This window comes from Protopterus annectens, chromosome 3.part1 (genome assembly GCF_019279795.1).
Source record: "Protopterus annectens isolate FY-2018-M chromosome 3.part1, PAN1.0, whole genome shotgun sequence".
NCBI lineage: Eukaryota > Metazoa > Chordata > Ceratodontiformes > Protopteridae > Protopterus > Protopterus annectens.
The window spans coordinates 1043775325-1043799517 of record NC_056732.1 but is presented as its reverse complement, the minus strand read 5'-3'; the positions used below and the strand labels follow the sequence as shown (position 1 = coordinate 1043799517).

General features: G+C 45.1%; 1 protein-coding gene across 1 annotated transcript in view; it reads right to left on the bottom strand.

The window, feature by feature from the left end:
* The window catches only part of ERMP1 (endoplasmic reticulum metallopeptidase 1), a 1021143-nt gene that overhangs the window by 349008 nt on the left and 647942 nt on the right, over positions 1–24193 (bottom strand). The window lies entirely within an intron of this gene.

Genomic DNA, 24193 nt, shown 5'->3' with positions numbered 1-24193 from the left:
CATAACGTTCCATGTTAGTTGTCTTCTTCTCACCTTCTTCTTGCTGGATGGGTTCGGAGCCGACCTCGGCTCCGACTCGGCCACTCTAAAAGCTCGAGAGTTGGTTCCACCGGCTCGAGGCTCCCCTTATATCCCACAATGCTAGGCGAGAGTTACCTCAGATCTCGTTTGTAAGCTAACCCCAGCTTATAATAGTAACAGAATAACTCTAAACAGAGTCCACCTCTAAAAACAGGAAGAAAGAAGGGTGACCTACATCCTGATCCAGGAAATATGCACAACAGCATATGCCTAAGAAAGAGGTGGTAGAAAGAGAGGTCACAATCACAACTCCTCTAGGTCTGTCCAGGCTAGGGGGAAGGAGGGTGGGACGCAAGAAGGCGGCGAGAAGAAGACAACTAACATGGAACGTTATGGTAAGAACATAACTTCTATATGTTAAGTTGTCTATCTCGCCTTCATTCTTGCTGGATGGGACCGCGTCCCTAGCACCTTGTCCCGGGTGGCCTAACGGAACAGACTCCTGAGAACAGTGGAACCAAAGTTAGCTCTATGCCTAGAAGCTAAATCCAACTTATAATGAGAAATGAAAGTGTGAGGAGTAGCCCAAGTAGCCGCTGCACAAATGGTGTCAATAGGCAGTCTGTCTTGGAAGGCTAAAGAAGTAGCCAAAGCTCTGGTGGAATGGGCCTTAGGTTTATTAGGCAGTTTTGGTGTCTAATTTCATATACAAGGGAAATCAAAGATGTTAGCCATCTGGATAATGATACCTTTGAAACTGAAAGTCCCTTTCTGCTTTCCGCATAGGAGACAAACAGCTGATCAGATTTTCTGAATTGTTTTGTTCTATCCAAGTAGTACCTCAATTGACGATGAACATCCAGGCAGTGTAATTTTTGTTCAGACCTATTGGAATATTCTGGAAAAAGACAGGGAGGTCAATGCTTTGATTTAGATTTGACGTCGAGACCACCTTAGGCAAAAAGGACGGGTTAGTTCGTAAGGATACTCTGTCCTTATGAAACAATAGATAAGGAGGTCGACAGCTGAGTGCTTGAAGCTCTGAAACTCTCCTAGCTGAAGTAATAGCTACCAGAAAAGAGTCTTCCATGATAGCAATTTTAAAGAACAGGAGACTGCAGGTTCGAAAGGGGAAGAATCAAAGAAGCAAGAACTAAATTTAGGTCCCAAGGAGAAGGAGGATTTCTTATAGGAGGTCTGAGAAGAAAAACTCCTTTCAAAAGGCTTTGCAAAGCTTGTGGGACATTAAGGCAGATTCAGAAATACCCACATGAAAGTTAGAAATAGCTGCCAATTGAACTTTAAGAGTAGAGGGAGATGAACCTGCATGGAAGAGTTCAGCTAGAAATTCAAGGACTAATTGGATGGAAGCAGTGAAAGGATCTATGTCCTTTCCTTGAGCCCAATATGTGAAGCGTTTCCACTTACTCAAATAAATCTTCAGAGTGGAAGATTTATGGGAAGCTATCAAAATATCTCGAACGGAGTGAGATAATTGAGGAAGCCTGGCTAAGGTTGGAACTGGAGGAACCAAGCAGTGAGGTTCAGAGAGGGGAGGGAGCGATGAAACTGACCCGACTGATGGATCAAAAGATCTGGAACTAGGTCCAGATTCCACGGTCGCTCAATAGAAATCGATGTAGAAAGGGGAACCACACCTGTCGAGGCCAGTAAGGAGCAATGAGGATCAATGAGGCCTTCTGAGCGATAGCTTTCTGTATCACTTGAGAGATTAGTGGGAAGGAGGAAATGCATACAGAAGTCCCGGGCCAAACTTGGACTAGAGCGTCTCTGCTGGGTTGGCCTGGTAAAGGGAATAGAGTGAAATATTCTCTGCACTTGCTGTTTTGGGGAGTAGCAAAAGATCGCAGCAAGGCTGACCCCACTTGAGGAAAATTTCTCTCACAACAGAGTCTTTCAGAGACCACTCGTGAGGCATGAGGATAGCTCTGCTCAACTTGTCCGCAATTTGATTGGACTTCCGGGATGTGCGTTGCTATCAGAAACCGCTGAGAAGAAATCGCCCATTGCCACAATCTGAGTGCTTCTCGACACAGGGGTATGACCTGGTTCCGCCTTGTTTGTTGATGTACCACACTACAGACATATTGTCTGTCTGGATTGCAATCGTTCCCAAGGGAAGAGAGTCTTGAAGGGCTTGCAACGCTAAAAGCACTGCTCTCATCTCCAGAACATTTATGTGCAAGTGGCATTCGTTTGGTTGCCATGTGCCCTGGACCGTCCTGCCCTGATAATGCCCCCCCCACCCGATCAGGGAGGCATCCGTTGTCAGAGTAGCAACCGGAGGGGGTGGAACAAAGGGTCTTCCCAACAAGAGCTGAGGGGAAGACATCCACCACATGAAATGATTTTTGCACGCCTGCGTGATCATAATGGTGTGAGACATTGGAAGTTGCTGGTATGACCATTGAGTAAAGAGCATCCATTGAAGGATCTGCATGTGGAATCTGGCTAATGGAAGCAGAGGTATGGCCGCCGCCATAATTCCCAACACTTTCAGAACTAACCTGGCTTTGATTCTGTTGTTGTTGAAAAGGAGTGAGACCAGTTTGTGAATGTCTGTTATTCTCTGATGTGTTAGTCTCGCAGACATGTCTACTGTGTCTAGATTTGCGCCTATGAAAGTAATAGTACGACAAGGCGACAAAACAGACTTTTCGCAATTTATTGAAATGCCTAACTTTTGACAAATGCGAAAAGTGTAATCCCTGGCCATCAGAAGGAGATGCTTGGTGGGAGCTGTGAGGAGCCAGTCGTCCAAATATGGAAACACCTGGAATCCTTGTCGTCTCAGGTGAGAAGCTACCACTGCATGCATTTGGTAAACACCGGGGCAGTGGTGAGACCAAAGGGCAGGGCCCTGAACTGAAAATGACTGGTTCCCAGCCTGAAGCGGAGGAATCTTCTGGAGCGTCTGTTCATTTTATGTGATAGTACGCATCCTGAAGGTCTATAGAGCACATCCAGTTTCCTTTGCCCAAAAGGGGAAGGATGGATTGCAGCGTGACCATCCGAAATCTTGTTTTCTTGACTGATCTGTTCAAGATACTGAGATCCAAAATTGGTCTCCAGTCCCTGTTTTCTTTGGAACTAAAAAGAACCTTGAGTAGATTCCGGATCCTTGCTGGTCTGCTGGAACTGGCTGAATTGCTCTTTTTGCAAGCAGTTTTGAAATCTCCAAAACCGCTAGATCCCTTTGAGCGGTGGAACATCTGGAAGGGATTTTTGATTGGTTTGGAATGCGAAGAAAGGGGATAGAATAGCCTTCGGAAATGATGGACTGTACCCATTTGTCTTGAGTCAGGGATAGCCAGGCTTCTGGGTACAGTGACAATCTTCCCCCGACTGCCTCCGAAGGTGGGCAGTCGGGCAACACCTCAGGGATGCTGAAAGGGCTTGTCAGAGAAGGCTTCCCGATTGCCCTGGTTCTGCGGACCCCCCCTGCCCCTAGGGCGACGTCTACCATTGTTATTTCCGCCTCTGCCTCTGGCGGGGAAACGACTCTGTGCGTCAGGCGAAGTCCCTTGAGATTGTTTACGGAACCACATCTTTCCACCTTTCTGGCCTTTGGGGTAAGGCCTAGGAGTAGAAAAACGGACTCCGACGGCAGAAAAGGTCTTGCCATCAGTTTCGCACCTAGTCAAGGTTTCTTTCACTTGAGGACCAAAGAGAGATCCATCAAACGGGGAGTTAGTGAAAGACGTCTTGAAGGGGTCCGCAAAATTGCATAGCCGCATCCAGGCATGCCTACGTAAGGCCACACCTGTCCCTGCGGCTCTACTGGCTCCATCAGCCGCGTAAGAAAGAAGGGGCATGGAGGAGTTGGTTATGGAGTTAAGGGTAGCCAGCTGCGTGTTCATCTTATCTTGAAAACCCGCAGCTGTAGGGTCCTTTAACATTTCACTCGCTTCCTTGATCAAGTCCCTTTGAAGACGAGTAAAATGGCATAGGTAGTTCAGCGAACGCATGGTAAAAGTCGCTGACGAGAACATCCGCTTCCCGTACCTGTCCATGGACCTAGATTCCTTGTTAGGTGGATGGACAGGTACTGAAGGATCAGCTAGCTCCTTCTTAGTGGCAGCAGCTACCACCATAGCATCCACAGAGACTCCTTTTGTCAAGAACTGTTTGTCTGCTGGTGCCGTTATGAACTTGGAGGGTCTCCTGGGAGTGGGGTCCACTGAATCAGGAGCCGTCCATGCCTTCTTAGCAACCACCTGCATGAGGGGGTCAAAGGGGGACACCCAGGAGGTGGAAGGGCGAGAGCCAAACGCCTCAAGATACACAGATTCATCCTCCGAAGGGTTGAGGGCTGGCCAATTTCCCTTCTTCTTCAGGATCTCTAGAATGTCTGCAAATGAGACATCTTCAGAAGGGGAACGGGGAACCCTCAGAATCATCTAAATCTGTGTCAGATGTGATGGACTCAGGTGAGTCAATGTGTTTCCTCTTAGACTTCCTCTTCCCAGGGGGCTCTTCTGCCAAATCAGGAGAGGCCTCGGAAGAGGATCAAATCCCCACAGGGGGTTCCTGAGGAGCTGGCTCTCTGCGGTCCGGGATGAGGGAGTGAGTCGACTTGACCTGAGGCACCATAGAGGGAGGGGCGGACGGAGCCGACTGTGGAGTAGAGCCAGGCTCTAACACACTCCGCATGACCTCGAATGCACCCCTGTCAGGCAAAGCCAGAGGTCCCCGCTCCGAGAAGCTAAGAACCTCCCTCGGCACCGACAGTGATGGCTCCGAGGCCGATGTCGGAGCCGAACTCACCAGCGCCAAAGCACCGAGAGGGAGAGGGGGGTCGGACAAGGGTCCGATGCCACTCACCCCCTCGGAGCCGACGACGGAAGTCCGGCGCCGAGATTCTTCCAAGGAAGAAATCGGAGCCGACGGAGCCGAAGACAATTGTATCGGCTCCGACGCTATCACAGTCTCGGTTCCGACGCGACCCGGCTCCGAGCTCAAGAGAGTCGAAGGAGGAATATATTGATGGACCGGGGCAGGCATCGACTGATGAGTCGGGCTCTGAAGCATCTGGGCCAGTGCCTCGGACTTAAGAAGTCGACTCGCTACCCTCTGAAGGTCATGATCCGACAGCCTCGATGACCTAGAGGAGTGAGATCTTTGGCTCCGTTCAGACAGCAGGGGAGATCCTGGAGCCAAATGAACGGAGCCAAGGGATGGTGACCTGGACCTCTTCCTAGTTGTCGGCTCCGAAGGTCTGGTCGGAGCAGACACGGGAATTTCTAATACCTCGGCTCCAGCCGGAGCCGAGGGAACCACAGAAACTGTGGACTGAGACTCATCGGCTCCAGCCGGAGCCGATGTAGGCAGAGGTTTAGAAACCTTAGGTCTCGGCTCAGTTGTCGGAGCCGAAGACCTAGATGCCTTAGAGGGCTTCCCTGTAGATACAGAAAGGGAATCCTCTGGCTTGAGTAAGCCCCTTAAAATTAACTTATTTTTTTCTTTCCTGCAGGACCCTGGGGCTGAAGCCATGGCACACAGCACAGGAGTCCTGCAGGTGCAAAGGTCCCAGACAGTAGACACAAGAAGTGTGAGCGTCTGTCAGAGACATTTTCTGACAGCACGCATCACACTTCTTGAATCCGGAGACCTTTGCTTCTTTAGACATCTCAAAAGGTGTAATCACACACACAGTCACAAACACACTAATTACACCCTGTATAGTTTAAATTATAATAAACCACTAACTAGGTTTTTTAAAATAAGAAAAATAACACACACACTCCACTAGGGAAAGAAAAAAGGCCTGTAGGCCCAAGGGAAGAACTTAAAGTTCTTGAGAGAAAAAAACAGGAATTTTTAAGAAAGGGGATAAGAATTCCTCTAAACTAAGGGAAATGAGTATAAATATTAAAATTAAAGGGGTTTAATAGACTAACTTCACAAGAAAAGTCACTTACCAAGAACCGGTAGAAAACCAACACCTCGATCGCTGTAGCGGCAAACGAGATCTGAGGTAACTCTCGCCTAGCATTGTGGGATATAAGGGGAGCCTCGAGCCGGTGGAACCAACTCTCGAGCTTTTAGAGTGGCAGAGTCGGAGCCGAGGTCGGCTCCGAACCCATCCAGCAAGAATGAAGGCGAGATAGACAACTTAACATTACCCCTTAATATGTAATATCACCAAAGCAATCAGACAGTTTCTAGGCTTCCCACTCTGGAATCTTAACAGCATATTCCCCAAACAATTAAAGTGACCTATCCTCTCATATTCCACCATAAACTTAACGATCCATTACATGTTTAAATATAAACTTACTTCCACAAATACTGCGAACCAGTAACATACTGCCAAATCAGCACCACATACACGAGAACTTCATGGCAAAGCTTGATACTTACTGGCAGCTGTTTTTGGATGAGTGGGGTTAGTGCAGTACGGTCTATGAATTCACTTTACCATTGTTCACTGTTATAGTATAGCTTAATCCTATACCTCTCAATCTCAGAGCTCTAGAAATCCTGACAAAGCCAAATATAATGGGGGGCAAAGATCTACTATCAGGTAGGGATCTACTATCAGGTATGGATTTTAATTATTTTCATAGGTGTGTACTAGGCTAATGGCCCTGGAGCCTTTACAAGCCTTGCCCATAGAATTACCCTGGCATCATGCCATCCAACCTTAATTCCCAGTGCCTCTGTCGAGTAGAGCCACTGGAGTGATCCCCAGGGTGAATTTGTTTTTATTTCCCATCCACTCATCAAGATTTCTCTTGAAGAGAGCCAGTGAGGTGCTCTGTTTGACATGTATGGGAAGTATGGGAAGTTTGTTCCATAGCATGGGCAGTCTCTGGCTTATGAACCCGTCCCTCCAGCATGTTGTGTTGATTGTGGTAATGAGGCTGAGGTCTCTGGAGTGTGTGGTGCGGCGGGATTGGGATTTCTTTAGATGCAGCATTTCTAACAGAGCTGGGTCAGACAAGGCTTTGTAAGTCAAGCAGAGATCACCTCTAAGTAAGCAATATGAGACAGAATAGTTGGAGTTTTTGAGTCTGTCCATATAGGACAAGTATTTAAGGCCTAGGATCCTCTTTGGAGGTACTTCTGCGGCCTCCCCAATTGTTGCAGGTGTCTAGTGAGGTACATGCCAAATGGGACATTGTACTCTATGACTGGCCTAATGAGGGAAGAGTAGTGGGAGACAATGACCTCTTTCTTCCTGGTTGCAAAACCCTTAGTAATGAGATGTGCCACATAGGACTTTCTGACCACAGTGGCAATGCGGTTGTCAAAAAAGAGAGGCTGCTGTCAACCTGTGTTCCCAGATCTCTTATAACGCCTTCTGTGTTCAGTGGACTACCATCGATGTGGTAATTCTTGGGAACTGGGTTTTTCCCAAAGGGGATGATGACAATTTTTTGGCATTGAGCTTAAGGCCATGGTTCTGACACCAGTCGTTGGTCTCAGTGAGGCCTTTCTGGAGGATGTCAACATCACTTTGGGGAGTTAATAATGGCTACCAACTTGCAATCGTCTACGAACTTTGTCAGCCAGAGGCCTTTCGCGTTTGCCTGGACTTCTGAGATGTAGATACCAAACAGGAGGGGGCCCAGGACCAATCCCTGTGCGACTCCACTCGTGACTGGTCTGCAGTCTGACTTGGAGTCAGCTACTTTCACACTGTGGGTTCTATCTGTGAGCCAGTTTGCAACCCACCTAGTGATATAGGGGTTGATGCCTAGCTTAGTGAGTTTTTCTATGATTCCTGAGTGGGGGATGGTATCAAAGGCCTTGGCCAGATCAAAGTAGGCTGTATGAACTACCTTGCCTTTATCCACAGCTCTGGTGACTGACTCAAAGAAGTTGACCAAGTTGAACAAGCATGATCTACCCTTCACAAAACCAAACTGTGTGGGATCCAGAGTGTGGAGATTCCTTATATCCTTGTTTATTAGGTCCATGATGATGATAAAAACTTCAATTCTACTAACTTCGTAAACAAACTTAAATCGGTCAACCGTTCAGTCCTAAAAAAAATGAAGCCATAACTTTCTTTAACAATAAATTCCTGAGCATCCTTGACTCCCATTGCTCCTGCACGTACTATAAAGACTAAATCTAATACTGCTCCATGGCTCACAAAGGAAACCAAGATAAAAATCAAACTTAGAAATATAACCTGGACCAAATGGCAAACTAAAGCCCCCCTCGACCAAGTGAGATATCGTCAACTTAGAAATGATACAAAAAAACTAATTTTGCTAGACAAAAAAAAATTACTACTAGAACCTCCAATTTAAACACCAAAACAATCCCCAAAAGGTTTGGGCAGGTATTAACTGACTTCTTCATCCAGGACAATCTACTACCCCAACCCCCATCAAACTATGCCCATAAATCCCCAGAAACTGTTGCCACTGCCTTTAATAACTTTTTCACTGAAACTATTCAGTCCTTAGCTAACCAACTTACTCACACCCACTCTTAACTCTACCACTAAAATACCCACTTCTCATCCCCCCTTTAACTTCCAACCTGTCTCTACCACTTTTATCCGATCCCTTATCAAAAAACTAAAACCAACCACCTTTTCTGCTGACTTCCTTTCTGCAGAGTACCTACAAAAAGATGCCAATGCCACAGCATTCCACATCTCTATCCTAATCAACAGAACACTAACTGATGGAAATATCCAACAATCTGGAAAATATCCCATGTTATCCCACTCCACAAAGATGGAAGTTTAACAGAACTGTCCAACTACAGACCCATTGCCATTCTCTTACCACTAGCCAAATTAATGGAGAAGTGTGTTCATAAGCAACTTATGGACTATCTCATTCAGAACAGTCTGCTTGCCAACTCTTAGCGTGGCTTTAGACCACATCACAGCACCACCTCTGCCCTCCTTTCCTTTACAAATACCATATTCCAAAACAGGAACAACAACAGGCTATCTTCAGCCCTATTTCTAGACATGTTAAAGGCCTTTGATATGGTCAACCACAAATTACTCATCCATTCCCTAAAATCCATCTCTCTAGGTAACCAATCTATTCAGTGGTTCCTATCCTATCTGAATGGCAGACAACAGGATGTATTATGTTAGGGCAAACTGTCCACCCTGCTACCTCTCAACCTTGGTGTTCCTCAGGGCTCTATACTAGGTCCTCTACTCTTTTCTATCTTATCAACAATCTTCATACTGCCACCCCTGATGCAACCTGCATTCAATATGCAGATGATTCTACCCTGATCTGTATGGCCTCCTCCCCTTTAGACCTGCAAACCTTAACACAAAACACATTTAACACAGTTGAAAATTGGCTCTCTAATCGCAGTCTGTTGTTAAATCCCAACAAAACTAAACCGCTCCTCTTTACTCCCACCAGTAGATCCACCCCATTTTCCTTCTCCATAACATCCAACAACGGTAGATCTATCTCTCCTAATGACCATACTAAGCTTTTAGGAGTAATAATGGACAATAACCTCAAATTTGATCTGCATAACAATAAAACTATAAAAACCATTAGTAAGAAGCTTGGCTCATTATATAGAAGCAAACCTTTTCTAGCTCCATTAGCTAGGATTGCAAATCGCCCACTCACACCTACCTTCTACTCTTCTATACAACTCCCCCATACTCTCTAATTTGAGAAAAACTGAACTTGGTGAGCTCTCTCACTGTTACAACCATATTACCAGATTTGCCATAGGCTCAACATATACGACACATCACTGAAGTTGAAGTCGCCCAGTATGAGAGAGTTACGTTGGACCCTAATATTCTCCAGGGTGCTTAGGAATGTGGAGTGTGAGTCTTGGGACATGGTTGGGGACCTATAACAGGCTACAACCAGAATCGCTGTCTTACCCAGTGTTAGCTGCACCTGAAGTATCTCTGATGTGTTATGTTGTGCTACCAGTCTGGAGGTGTGCGCATCCTTTATGAATATGGAAACACCACCGCCTTTGGAGCTTCGGTCCAAGTTTTGGGGCTGAAAGGTCTGGAATGAGTTATAGCCTGGGTTTGCAGGGGGTGCTTTCTGCTGCCTCGAACCAGGTCTCTGTTACAGCACAAATGTCGATGTTCTCCATTTTAAGGAGTGCTTTGAGTGAGTGCATTTTGAGATTTAGACTTCTAGTAGCATGACCCTCAGATTGCATTTGTTTGTAGCCCTTACAGTGGTAATTTGGTATTTGGAACACCACCTAAAAAAGGCACTATAAGGATGGCAAGAGACTTGGCCAGTATCCAGAAGCCCAGGGGTGACAGATGCAGGCCATCTTTGGCAAAACACTGAGGTCTGTCAAGCATGTCATTCCAGGCAGACAGATACTGGATCCCCTTAGAATGACACCAGAAGATTAGCCAATTGTTGAAATCAATCATTTTCTGCTTGTACTGTGGTATCATTCTGGGAATGGTAGGATGCTGCTCAGGGCTAGAGTCATACCCACCTGGGCTACATAATCCGAGAGCTCCTCCATGTCTCTTTTTCATGTAGTCCAGGGAGGTACATCTCAGGTCATTCACATTCACATGTACAATGACACAGTCATATTTGTACATGTTGAGAGACAGGAGTGCGTGCGTTATGTGGCAGATCCTGGCACCTGACAGGCAGCTGACAGTTACTTTCTCCTTATTCAACCTAGTGAGTGGGACATCAGTGTGCCTCTCTATCGAGTCACCTATGACTAGTGTGCTGGGCATGCTGTTTTACCTTTGGGGCTTTGGTTGAGTGACACACTGCTTAGGAGAGTTGTGCGTCTCGTGATTAGTGTTGTATTGTGGTGGTTGAGTGCGTTTCTGCCTTGGAGGTCTCTGCTGTTTGGGTAGATTTTTACTGAGAGCCTCCTCAAAGGTGGGTGTGTGGTTTTGTGTGTTTATGTGAAGGCAGTGCTGGTGTGTACACACTGATGTCCCACTCACTAGTTTGACCTTCTCCTTCTGACCAAGTATTCCAGTCTTGGCTGGAGAGTGCTTGACTTCCAATTTGGATATATAAGTGCATCTCTCACAAGTTGGATATATAAGTGCATCTCTCTCAAGTCTGAGTGTTGGGAGGTAAGAGGAGAGGGTTGTCAGTGTATATGAGGTAATTGCTACATTGCCTCAGGATCAAGTTCACCAGGTTAATAGGAGAAAGCACAGGAAACTGACTTTAGACATGCCTGGGGGGTGGGCATTAATAACAAGTACTGCAGCCGTTTCCTTGTAGAACATTTAGTGCTAGTAGCACTTTTGTGTGCTACAATAATTGCTACAAGAAGTCTGGTATGGTGCTAGTAAAAGTGCAGGAGAAGAGAGAACTAGCAGATCTAAGGGAAAAATTGAAGAGCAGACTTTAGCACCTCTCAGAAGCTTACAAACAGTCCTGGATACAGCAAATCTGTATCTGGACTAGACTAGTTACAGAAAAGGCAGGAAAATAAGCGCAAACGTGGGCTTTTAAACCAGAAAGTGGAAAGAGATGGAAAAACTGACCAAATGGCCAATAAACTACAATTTCTGGGCCAGAAATCACTCCTGTTGTGGTAAATAGGCAACCTAGTGCTTACCACTCCCACTGATAACCTAGAAGGCTTCCCTCCAACACAGAAAGACCTGGGGAGCACAGAAGCTTACATACAGTCCTGGATACAGCAAATCTGTATCGGGACTAGACTAGTTACAAGAATGGTGGGAAAAGTGCAAACATGAGCTTTTAGACCAAAAAGTTGAAGAAGATGGGAAAAAATGCCCAAAACGGTTAATAAACTACAATTTCTGGGGTAGAAACCACTCCTATTGTGATAGATAGGCTACATAGTGCTTAGCACTCCCACTGACAAGCTAGGCGGCTTCCCTCCGACACAGAAAGGCTTGGGGGGCTCAGAAACTTAGAAACAGTCCTGAAAACAGCAAATCTGTATCTGGACTAAGCTAGTTATAGGAAAGGTGGCAAACAAGGGCAAATGTGGGTTTTTAAACCAGAAAGTTGAAAGAGCTGGAAAAACTGCCCAAACGGCTAATAAACTACAATTTCTGGGCTAGAAACCCATTCCTTCTGATGTAGATAGGCTACCGAGTGCTTACCACTCCCACTGATAAGCTAGAAGGCTTCCCTCAACACAGAAAGTTTTCTAATAAATTTAGAAAGTAGCTAGAATAACGTTTTCATTACCATGTATTCTCTGAAGAGTTGAAGTCTGAAACTCAAATGTCGATCATTTACAAATTACAGTCCTCAACAGTCTGCAATAAAATCATAAATGTCATTGAAGAAGAGATCAAAAATATGAGGATAAAATTTGGACAGTTGAGAAACATGTTTAATCTTGATAATGACAGCTGCTCTCTTCTCGAAAATGCGTAACACACAACAGTTACAGAACTTGTCCATCTTCTCTATCATACAGTACTTACGGAACATGTCCATCTTCTCTACGACACAACAGTTATGGAGTTCATCCATCTTCGCTATCACACAAGAGTTACAGAGCTTGTTCATCTCTAACGCAACAATTACACAGCTCGTCCATCTTCCTTAACACACAACAATTACAGAGCTCGTCCATTTTTCCTAACGCACAACAGTTACGGAGCTCGTCCATCTCATCTAATGCATAACAATTATGGAGCCATTCATGACTAACTAGGCACTGCAGAGCATTTCCCTGAGGTTACGAACATAATTTAAAAAAAAAAAACAAAAAAAACCCTTATCGTTGATGGCATGATGGCACAAAACAGTGTAGATGGCAATCCAAACAGTAAAGTTTGCTTAGCCACTGTATGTTTCCACATCCTTGCAACGAATGAGATTAACAGCTGTTCATCCTAAATTTGTGCATCTCAAAGTTATCACTGCATGCCCAAGGGAAAAAAGGGTTCTCTTTTTTTCTTACAGATTCTGCACCTATAAAGAAGAAAAGAAGATGACATACTGGTTTAAGGACATCTTATAAGAAAATATTTTGCCCAAATGGCTGTTACATTCTTATATCATCTCAAACAGTGTTGCCTACAGGCCCTGCAGCAAAGATATCCCTGCATGAGCAGAGGTGATGGCCACCACAGAAAGTAGTTTGTAAGGGATAAAATGCAATGCTGCAAAAGCTACTGGTTCAAAAAGAGAAGCAAGTCTATCATTTATAAAGTTCATAACCCAAGGAGGTGAGGAACTCTTCAAACAGCAGCAAAAATGCAGAACCACAAGGTTAAGGTATGCAGAAAAGCAAGAGACTTGTACCCCAAGTATGGAACCCTGAGTATGGAATAAGACCAAAGTTATATGGCTGTCAGGTTATATGGACACCTGTGCCTGTTTGGAAACTATCCCTGACCTTAGCTAAAAAAAAAAATTGCACTCTCCTTCCCAATCTCCCCTAAAACTGGCAATTTTCAGGGAAATGTTGGTGGATTACACTTCATAAACAATGACAATAATTAGTTATGGACTGCTTTTACTTCAGAAAATGCATATTAATCCACAAACTCATTCTATTAACGTCCTCAGTTAATATTACTAATTTAAGTAGGAGAAGAGGTGTGGAAATTGTGGTGAGGTGAGGTAAGGGAAAATCTTTTGAAGACAGTGAGGGATTTCATCAGTATTAGTGGTAGTCTGATGACAAGCAGGCACCATGAGGGCAATCGTGGGGGATGCCACCAAAATGAGAGACAGACTCATGGCAATTAGTCTAAATATAGGGCAGCATTCATAATCTCAGCCTACGCTCCAGCAGGGTTGTGGTTTGAAAGGAAAGAGTGCATTCAGGCAGCAGTGACATGAACTGTGGTTGATAAAGGAAGACATGAATGCTCATATCAGAACAGAACAGAATAGGAGGACTGCCTGGGTCCACACATGGGCAATGCATAGTTCATCAAAAGAGAAAGACATAAGATTACATGCAAGAGTGGCCAACATGCAACTCCGATAAACTTCCACCTAGTAAGGAAAGAGCAATGGGGTAGAATCAGATTGCAAAAATAATTTCCAGTGAATCAACTGTCCCACAGCATAAACCACTGTCGGCTACAATCAGCTGCAAGCAATGGTCAGAGAAGGATCTAAGATCAACACAGACTAGGCTTAAAGCCTGGAAGTTGACTGGAGTGAAAGCATAAGAGTTCAAGAAAATACCCAGTGCTCTAGCACCTCAAAAAGAAGAGGAAACAGGTGGAGTCAAAGAAGAATAGCCTCCCAAAACAGCATGTGCAAGGACTACAGAACAGATATGTGGCTGAGTCAGGGGTGGATATAATGTCCATAATGAAAGCTGTAGGTGGAACACAACAGTACAGGAAGTTATCAAAATAAAGTAGTGCAGAAGAAGTGGTAGACAGAAAAGATGGACCAAATTAAGAAGAAATACAGGATGGATAACAAAGAGGTTAAGAAAGTGGTTGCAATAACACAGAACAAATATAAGAGGCACTCTACCAGCTTCTGGAAAGCTGTAAATAACAACACTCCATCAGGCTGCAAGGGAATGACAGAAAGAGGCATCAGACACCATTTCACAAGGGATGCCACCAACAACCTGCTCACCAATTGAAAGGACACCAAAGAGAGATTAAAGAAGTACTTCCAACAGCTTCTGAATATAGAAAACTCATGCAGCTGTACTGCCCCATACACAGCCTACAATGAAAGAAGAGCAGCCCACCCTAGAATTAACAACAGTACTATCAAAAATGAAGTCATTGAAAGAAGCAGGCTCTGAAGACGTAATGACAGATATGTTGTGAGTTAGGGGAGAAAAGGTTCTTCACGGTAGTCATAACAATATGGGAGAAAAGTGTTTTCCAGATGACTGCAGAATAAGTGTAACAGTGCCAGTGTACAAAAACAAAGGTGACATTCACAACTGTTGCAAGCACAGTGGTAGCAAATGCCTATTACACAGCATAAAAGTAGAACGTAAGATGAGGCAGGAGCAGTTTGGATTCAGATCAGGATGCAACACAACTGACCTGAAGCTTGCAGTGAGAGACTGTGGAGAAGTTAGAGATAAGGAAAGTTACTAACTTGGCTTGCCTAGACTTAGAAAAAGCATATGACAAAATCTCAATAAAGCTGATTTGAGCAATCCTTTGATGTTTTGAAGTCCTGGAAACATTGGTAGAATTACTACAGGCTATGTACAAGGACCCAACGACAATTATGAACACTGTTTGGACTCTCAGAGGTGTTTCCAGTGGGAGTGAGAGTGCACCAGGGTTGAGCTCTGAGACCACTTCTATTCATACTGGTGATGGACTACATTATCAAACAGGTCGAAGGAGACAGATCAACAAAAGCTTCTGTATACAGACAACATGGCAATGCAAGCAGACTCTGAACAGAAACTTAAGTAAATGACAAGGGAACAGAATGCAAAACTTAAGGGACATGGAATGAAACAGGGTACAAACAAGACAGATGGCATGGCAGCAAAGGAGGGAATTTGAAGAAACTGAAAACTGATGGAAGGAAAAATAGTGGAACAGATTAACATCTTGGTTCATATGAAGGTGGAGGTAGCTGGGGGTATATGTAAAAGATCCCAAGGAACTTAACAAAAAATTGCAGGCGGAGCTTTAGTTCATAATTCTTCACACAATATTTATTTTCTTCCTTCAACATTTTCACCTTATATAAAATTCCTTCATTCTCCCACTCCTTTTGCCATAATCACCTGCACATTTTGCACGAATATAATCCCACATCTTATTGCATAGTAACTCCTCACATTGGCATATCCATTAAATCAGTACTGCTCTAATCAAAAGTTTATCTACTTTTTCATCACAATCGAAAATTTAAGTCCCAGTAAATCTCATTCTCAAATCCATTTTCTTAAGACAGCCACAGGTTACTCTGTGAAAAAAGTTTTACCAAAACATTCAATTAGCACATGTTCAGCTATCTCTTCTACACAGATTACAGTCTTTCATACGGCTGTTAACATATCATCTACCCTTTAGGAGATAAATTATTTAACACTGTCCATAAAAATGCGGTTTCCCATTTATTTTGAACCTCTTCTGTTTTTCTTGTATCACCTTTCTTTTTCTTTCACTAAATCTTTCCAAAGTTTAACTATATGTTCTTACATTATCTTTTTGTACCATTCATTCCTTTTAAAATTCTGTTATTCCCTCGGTTTTACACAATTTGATTTTACTGACTTATTCATCCATTACACTTATTTTATACTTCATTTTTCTTTTATTAGTTTTCACTTCTGTCCAGACCTAACATTTTTTTTTGTATAACACAATCCTTACCATGCCTTTTTCTTCCTAGCCTACCTTATACAATACCCAGAACAACTGCAGATCATAGGATCATATAATCATAGGAGATTACTATGCTAATGGCCCTGGGGCCCTTACAAGCCTAGTCAAGAGTTTATCCCCAAAAAAGAACCTCAATCAGCACCTGTCACCCCTGTCAATGAGGGACACAGGTGGAACCCCTGGGACAAATTTGTGGTTTCCCATCTACTCACCAAGGTTGCGCCTGAAGAGGGTCAGCAACGTACTTTGTTTGACGTGTATAGGGAGTCTATTCCAGAAATGGGGTAGCCTCTGGGAGACTAACCTTTCTCTCCAGCAGGTTTTGTTAATGTCACATATTAGAGTTAGGCCTTTCGATTGGGTAATGAGCAAGGAGTTAGACTTACAGATATGGAGAATCTCTAGTAGAGTAGGGTCTGAGATCGCCTTGTAGGCAAGAAGACAGATCACCTCTGAGCAATCTGTATGATACAGAGTAGAGTGACAGTAATTTGAGCCTGTCCACATAGGACAGGTGTTAGAGGCCATGGATTCTCTTTGTGAGGTATTTCTGTGGCCTTTCCAGTTGGCACAGGTGTTTGGAGAGGTACATACAAAATGGAGTGTTGTACTCAACTACTGGCCTAATGAGGGAGGAGTACAGAGAGGTAATAACCCTTTTTCTGGAAACAATCCCTTTTACTTATGAGATGAACCAAATAAAAGGCTTTTCTGGCCAATGCCGCTACATGATGGTTGAATGTGAGATTGTTGTCAACCTATATACCCAGGTCTGTCACCACAGGTTGTGTGCTTAGAGGGTTGCCATTGATGTGGTAATAAATAAGGGCTGCGTTTTTGCCAAATGGTATGATAATACATTTTTTTGCATTTAACTTAAGGCCATGACTTTGGCACCAGTTATTTGTTGCCAAAACCCCCTTGTAATATGTTAACATCATTTGGGGAGCCAATGACAGCACCCAACTTACAGTCATCCACAAACTTGGTCAGCCACAGGCCTTATGTCTTTGCCTGGACCTCTGAGAAGTAGATGCCAAACAGTAGGGATCCCCCAGGACAGATCCCTGGGGAACACCAGTAGCGAAAAGTCTCCTGTTGGAGGCAGAGGCACCTATTTTGACCTTGTGAGTCCTATTGGTGAGCCAGTTGGTCACACACCCGATGAGATAGGGATTTACGCCAAGTTGTGTTAGCATTTAGATTCCAAACATAGCACTGTATTTAGTAAACCCAACTCCAAATATCTTTCGTACAAAGCTCTCCTTTGTATAGGGTTTAACCTTGACCCCCATATAATGCTAAACATAACCAACAACTCATTTCTTGCTTCATTGGAAATGCACACTTCTCCCCCAAATAACCTAGCTACCCGTTATACCATTTGTATTTTCCAACTCTTTTCCCCACTGTTCCTCCATTGCTTCTTGTTTTCCACACATAAACCATAAAACTGAAAAATATACTTCTCCTTTTATTGCATCTCTAAAAACTTTACGCTTTTCTTTACTCATCCTTAAGCAAACTGTCTCCAACTCTTCATTTATTAGTGTATTGCTCATCCACACCTTATTTTTTCCTAGCAAAATAAGATCATCTGTATGAAACATTTCCCATTTCACTTCTTCTATACTTCTCTGACAGTTCCTAATGACAGCAGTTGTCACCATCATATAGAGAAGGTTATAATTGGATCACTGATGGAAACCATATTATTATGCGTTTGAGTCATGGATGCCAAGAAATTCACCTTGGCAGTGAAGCTCAAGAGGTGAATGCTGACATCCATGTTGACAACACATAAATAGAAGTTATGTCCTTACCATAACGTTCCATGTGGAGTGTTCATCTCGCCTTTGTTCTTACACATGGGTTCGGAGCCGATCCTCGGCTCCGTGCCGGCCTCTTGCAAGCTCTGCATCGAGAAGAAGCTCGAGACAATCTAATACCCACAATCCCCCTCTGCCTTTACCTCAGATCTAGTTTGCAAGCAAACCAATCTCCAGAGAGAGCACATTCATGCTTACATCACATATGCACAGAAATAAGAGTCTATACATAACTATATATAGAAAGAACAAATAGACATATATAAATATATACATGCCAACTATGTACACAACATCTGCAAGCAGTAGCAGGATGCTCCCGGCCAGGCATCAAAAGAACGTTCTTCTTAAGGGCGGGAGGGTGGGAATGTAAGAACAAAGGCGAGATGAACACTCCACATGGAACGTTATGGTAAGGACATAACTTCTATATGTGATAGTGTTCAATCTCGCCGTTTGTTCTTACACATGGGTAGCGTCCCTAGCTCCTTGTTTCTGAGGAACTCACGGAAGGACGTTCTTGAGCACAGTGGAACCAAAGGTTGCCCTGTCCCTAGAAGCCTTGTCTACCTTATAATGAGAAATGAATGTATGTGGCTTAGACCAAGTAGCAGCCGCACAAATAGCGTCTAGTGGTAGGCGGGCTGCATGAGCCAAAGATGTAGACACTGACCTTGTGGAATGTCCTTTGGGTTTGTGCAAAAGAGTTTGATTTGAAGAATCATAGACATAGATTATACAATCCGTTAACCACTTAGAAAGAGTTCTTTTGGTAACTGCTAGTCCTTTCCTGCTATCAGCAAAAGCCACAAAGAGTTGATCAGTTTTTCTGTGATCTTTTGTTCTATCCAAGTAAAATCTTAGTTGTCTGTGAACATCTAACTTGTGCAACATATACTCCATTTTGTTGGAGTGATTTTTGAAGAAAGTGGGTAATTCAATGGACTGATTAATATTGTTAATAGAACACACTTTAGGGAGGAAGGATGAATTTGTTCTAAGAGAAACTCTGTCAGAGTGAAAGATCAAATAAGGGTGCTTGATGGAGAGAGCCTGAAGTTCAGATACTCGCCTAGCAGAAGTAATGGCTACCAAAAAGAGAGTCTTCCAGGACAAAAATTTTAATGGGCAAGAAGGGGCAGGTTCAAAGGGGGGCAACATTAATTTGGATAACAACAAGTTTAGACTCCAAGGTGACGTAGGAGATCTGACTGGTGGTCTAATATGAAAAACCCCTTTTAAAAAGGCTTTACAAAGTCTGTGGGCCATAACAGGAGCCCCACATGGAAATTCGAAATGGCAGCCAATTGAACTCTTAGTGTAGCAGGAGAAGCACCCTGATGGAATAGGTCCGTTAAAAACTCTAATATTTTATTCAAAGGAGCTATAAAAGGATCCACTTGCTGTGTATTCACCCAGAATACAAATCGCTTCCATTTACTAGAATATGTTTTAGTAGTGGAAGCTTTATGAGAAGCCACCAATATATTCCGAACTGCTGGCGAAAGAAGATCAGACCTGGCTAAGTTGGGAATTGGAGCAGCCAAGCTGCTAGATGGAGGGACAGGAGCGCGGGATGGGGAGCCCCTGACGAGTGAGTCAATAGATCTGGCTCTGGGTCCAGAATCCAGGGTCCCCGAATGCAGTGGGTCTTCAGGAAGGGAAACCAAATTTGACGAGGCCAGAATGGGGCAATGAGGATTATTGTCCTGTGTAGGTTTCTGGCTTTCTGGAGAAACTTTGATATCAGGGGAAATGGAGGAAATGCATACAGGAGTCCCGGGGGCCAATCGTGAATCAGTGCGTCCCTGGGGACTTCCCTTGGAGGGGGTAATAGGGCAAAGTAGCTCCTGCATTTGGCGTTCATTGGAGACGCAAACAGATCGCAGGAAGGCTGCTGGCCCCCACGAAAAATCCTTTTCGCCACTGACTGTTTTAGGGACCACTCGTGCGGTAACAGAATTGCTCTGCTCAGCCTGTCGGCTATGACGTTGGATGACCCCGGGATGTGCGTTGCTATTAGAAAGCGACCCGTGGACTCCGCCCACTGCCAGATTCTCATGGCCTCTCTGCATAGCTGATAGGACTTGGTTCCCCCTTGCTTGTTTATGTACCAGACTACCGACATGTTGTCCGTCTGAACTGCAATAGTTCCTAGAGGAAGAAGGGGAGCAAAGCGTTGCAACGCTAGAAACACTGCCCTCAACTCTAGAACATTGAAGTGCAGATTGTACTCCAAATTGGTCCATTCGCCTTGGACTGTCTGTCCCTGAAAGATGCCCCCCCACCCTATCAGGGAAGCGTCCGTGGTCACCGTAACTGTAGGTGTGGGTAGCACAAATGGTCTCCCCTTGGAAAGGTTGCACGTTTGAAGCCACCAGTTTAGATGTGTCTTGCATGTTTTTGTTATAAGAATCTCGTGTGTTAGAGGTAGTTGTTGAAACGACCATTGTGCAAACAGTAGCCATTGAAGAACTCTCATGTGCAGCCTTCCCAAGGGTATTGCAATAAGGGAGGCTGACATGAGTCCTAAAACCTTCAGTACCAGTTTTGCTGGAGATTTCCTTGACAAAAGTAGAAGACGTATGTGAGTCTGAAGTGATAGTATTCTTTCTGGGGGAAGTCTTAGAATTAACTGACGTGTGTTTAATTCTGCTCCTATGAACAAAATATTTTGTGATGGTTGAAGCAAGGATTTTCCGAAGTTTACGGAAATCCCTAGGTGAACACATAGCTGAAGAGTAAAGTCTCTGGCCTGTAATAGTTGACGCTGGGTGGTGGCAGAAAGGAGCCAGTCGTCCAGATACGGAAACACCTGGAATCCTTGGCGTCTCAAGTGAGACGCTACCACTGCCATGCATTTGGTGAAGACCCTGGGGGCTGAGGTCAGACCAAAGGGCAGGGCTCGAAATTGAAAGTGACTGGCCCCCAGCCGGAAGCGCAAATGATCTCTGGATGCCCTGGCCATTTTGATGTGGTAGTATGCATCTTCTAGATCTATTGAGCACATCCAGTCGTCCTTCTGTAAGAATGGAAGGATCGATTGAAGCGTGACCATTCGGAACTTTTCCTTCCTGACGAAGGTATTGAGGTAGCTTAGGTCCAGGATGGGCCTCCAGTCCCCTGTTTTCTTTGGAACTAAAAAGAACCTTGAGTAAGTCCCGAATCCTTGCTGGTCAGCTGGGACTGGTTGGATGACTCTTTTTTCTAGCAGCTTTGAAATTTCTATAGCTGCTGGCTCTCGCAGATGGGGCGGTACATCTGGGAGTCTTTTCTTTGGAATGGGATGGGATAGAAAGGGTATGTTGTAACCTCTGGTAACCACGCTTTTTACCCACTTGTCTGTAGTTATATTTTGCCAGGCCTGAGGGTATAAAGCTAAGCGACCCCCGACTGCCTCCAGAGCAGGACAGTCGGGCCTCCTCTCAGGAGTGCTGGAAAGGTTTACCAGGGAGTGTATCCCTGTCACCTTGATGTTGCGGACCCCCTCTGCCGCCTGGGTGGCGTCTTCCACCTCTGCCCCCTCCTCTGCCTCTAGAGGGGGCATCTCCCTGTGTGCCTGGGAAAGCTCCTTGGGGTTTTCGAAACCACATTTTTCCACCACGTTGCCCTTTGGGGTACGGTCTGGTTGGGGTGGAAAAATGGACTCCGACAGCAGACAGAGTCTTTCCCTCCTGTTCACACCGGGTAAGGGTCTCCTTTACTTTGGGGCCAAAGAGAGTGGCACCGTCAAATGGGGCGTTAGTAAAGGAAGACTTAAAGGCTTCCGCAAAGGAACATAAGCGCATCCAGGATTGTCTGCGAAGAGCAATCGCTGAAGCTGCTGCCCTACTCGAACCTTCGGCTGCGTAGGAAATCAGCCTCATGGACGAGTTCACAATGGATGTAAGGGTATTAAGTTGCGCTGTCACTTTCTCTGAGACAGCAGCATCTGTAGTACCCTGGAGGGTATCTCCCAACTCTGACTAGATCCCTCTGTAGACGTGTAAAATGGGTCAAATAGTTCAGGGATCGCATGGAAAAAGCCGCTGAACTAAAAATGCGCTTCCCGTACCTATCCATCGTCCTAGAATCTTTATTAGGGGTATGAACAGATGAGGAAGACTCTGACATCTCCTTTTTCGTGGCCGCTGCCACCACCATAGCGTCCACTGGAACTCCTTTTGTCAAGTAGGACTTGTCCTGAGGTGCCGTGATGTATTTATTGGGTTTCCTTGGGACTGGTTCCACTGTGTCAGGAGCCTCCCACGCCCTTCGAGCAATTAGTTCCATTAATTCATCGAAGGGCGGAGTGACCTAGGAGGAGGAAGGGCGAGCACCAAATGCCTTCAGCAAAACTGACTCATCCTCAGAAGGGGGAAGGGACTGCCAGTCACCTCTCTGTTTCAGGATCTCCAATATGTCCGAAAAAGAGACATCTTCTGAAGGTGACTTAGGGGACCCTTCTGACTCATCTAAGTCAGTATCAGATGTCAAGGATTCTTGTGGAGAATCCAAGTGTCTCCTCTTACACAATCTTTTCCTAGGGACTTCTTCGTGGGGAGCATCCGAAGAAGCCTCCGAGGAAGAGGGGGCACCCTCCAGGGGTGGCTGAGACACTGGTGCCCGACGCTTGGATGTGGCCGTGGGTGCAGAGGAGGATAACGGCCCTTTATGGGGAGGAGAGGTTATTCCACTGATGTGGTTGTCTGGGTAGACAACACCTTCCTCATTAGGTCGAACGCCCCCGGGTCCCGCATCGAAGAATCTCCCGGTTCCGAAGAAATGGGAAGAATCCCCGACACAGGCACTGAAGGCATCGACCCCGAGGACGAAGCCGAATCGATCCGCGCCGAGGCCCCGAGGGGAAGAGTTGGAACCGAAACGTCGGTTCGACTCTCGGCCCCGGAACCAAGGACAGACCGTCGGCTCCGAGACTCCGGTATCGGGTCCGACGGAGTCGAGGTGAGAGGAACAGACCGAGAAAAGGATGGTTCTGGACCAGAGGGCTCCACAATCACAAGATCAGCCTCTTCCGGCTCCAAAGACTGAACAGGTCTCGGAGGAGGAATGGAAGGAGACACTGGGAGGCCTTCAAGTTTCGACACCAACTGGGTGGAAACCGAAATAAGTTTGGACAGGGCCGAATGCTCCAATAACTTCTGCACCACACGATCCACATCGATATCAGAGAGTTTGGAAGAAGAACGGGTCGAAGGAACCGAAGACGGAGCCGACCTCAATAAGGTCGAAGGAGGGAGCTCCATCACCGGTTCCAAGACTCGAGGCTCAGGAACCGATACCAGTTGAACACTCGGCCCCGAAGTCTGTGGAACCGGTGATCTAACCTTTGCTGAAGAGCTCGGAGCCGATGACTTGGGCTCCGACGTCTTCGATTCCTTAGAGGATTTCGATGCCTGGTCAGAAGCATCCAGAGCCTCCTGAAAAGAAGGTTTTAATAAACCTCTGTCCATGAGTTTCCTGCGCCTATCTGTCATGACCCACCCACTAAAAGAGTGACAGATAGAACAGTCCTCTTGCAAGTGGAGAGGGCCAAGGCAGTAGACACAGGAACTATGGTTGTCAGTCACTGACATTTTCTGGCCACACTGACAATGCTTAAATCCTGATTTTACCTTATCAGACATTTTACAAGAAAAAGACAAGTCCAGTAATATAGTCAAATCCGAGAAAAAAAAGTGTCAAATCCGGTTTAAATGTCAAATCCTTTTAAATTTAAGAAGGGTTGTAGGCCCCGAAAAACTCTAACCGATAAAACAGATTAACGGTACCGAGAATTTAACCACTCAACAACACAATCACTCAAGTATATCAAGATATATCAAATAGAACAAGAAATCCAATAAAATATAACAAATAAAGTTATATCTTAGCTTTAGACGCTCGAGCTAGCTCCCAGCGATGCGAACGCAGCAGCGGCAAACTAGATCTGAGGTAAAGGCAGAGGGGGATTGTGGGTATTAGATTGTCTCGAGCTTCTTCTCGATGCAGAGCTTGCGAGGATCGGCTCCGAACCCATGTGTAAGAACAAACGGCGAGATTGAACACTATCACATTAATTGGTTAGGACCAGTGATAC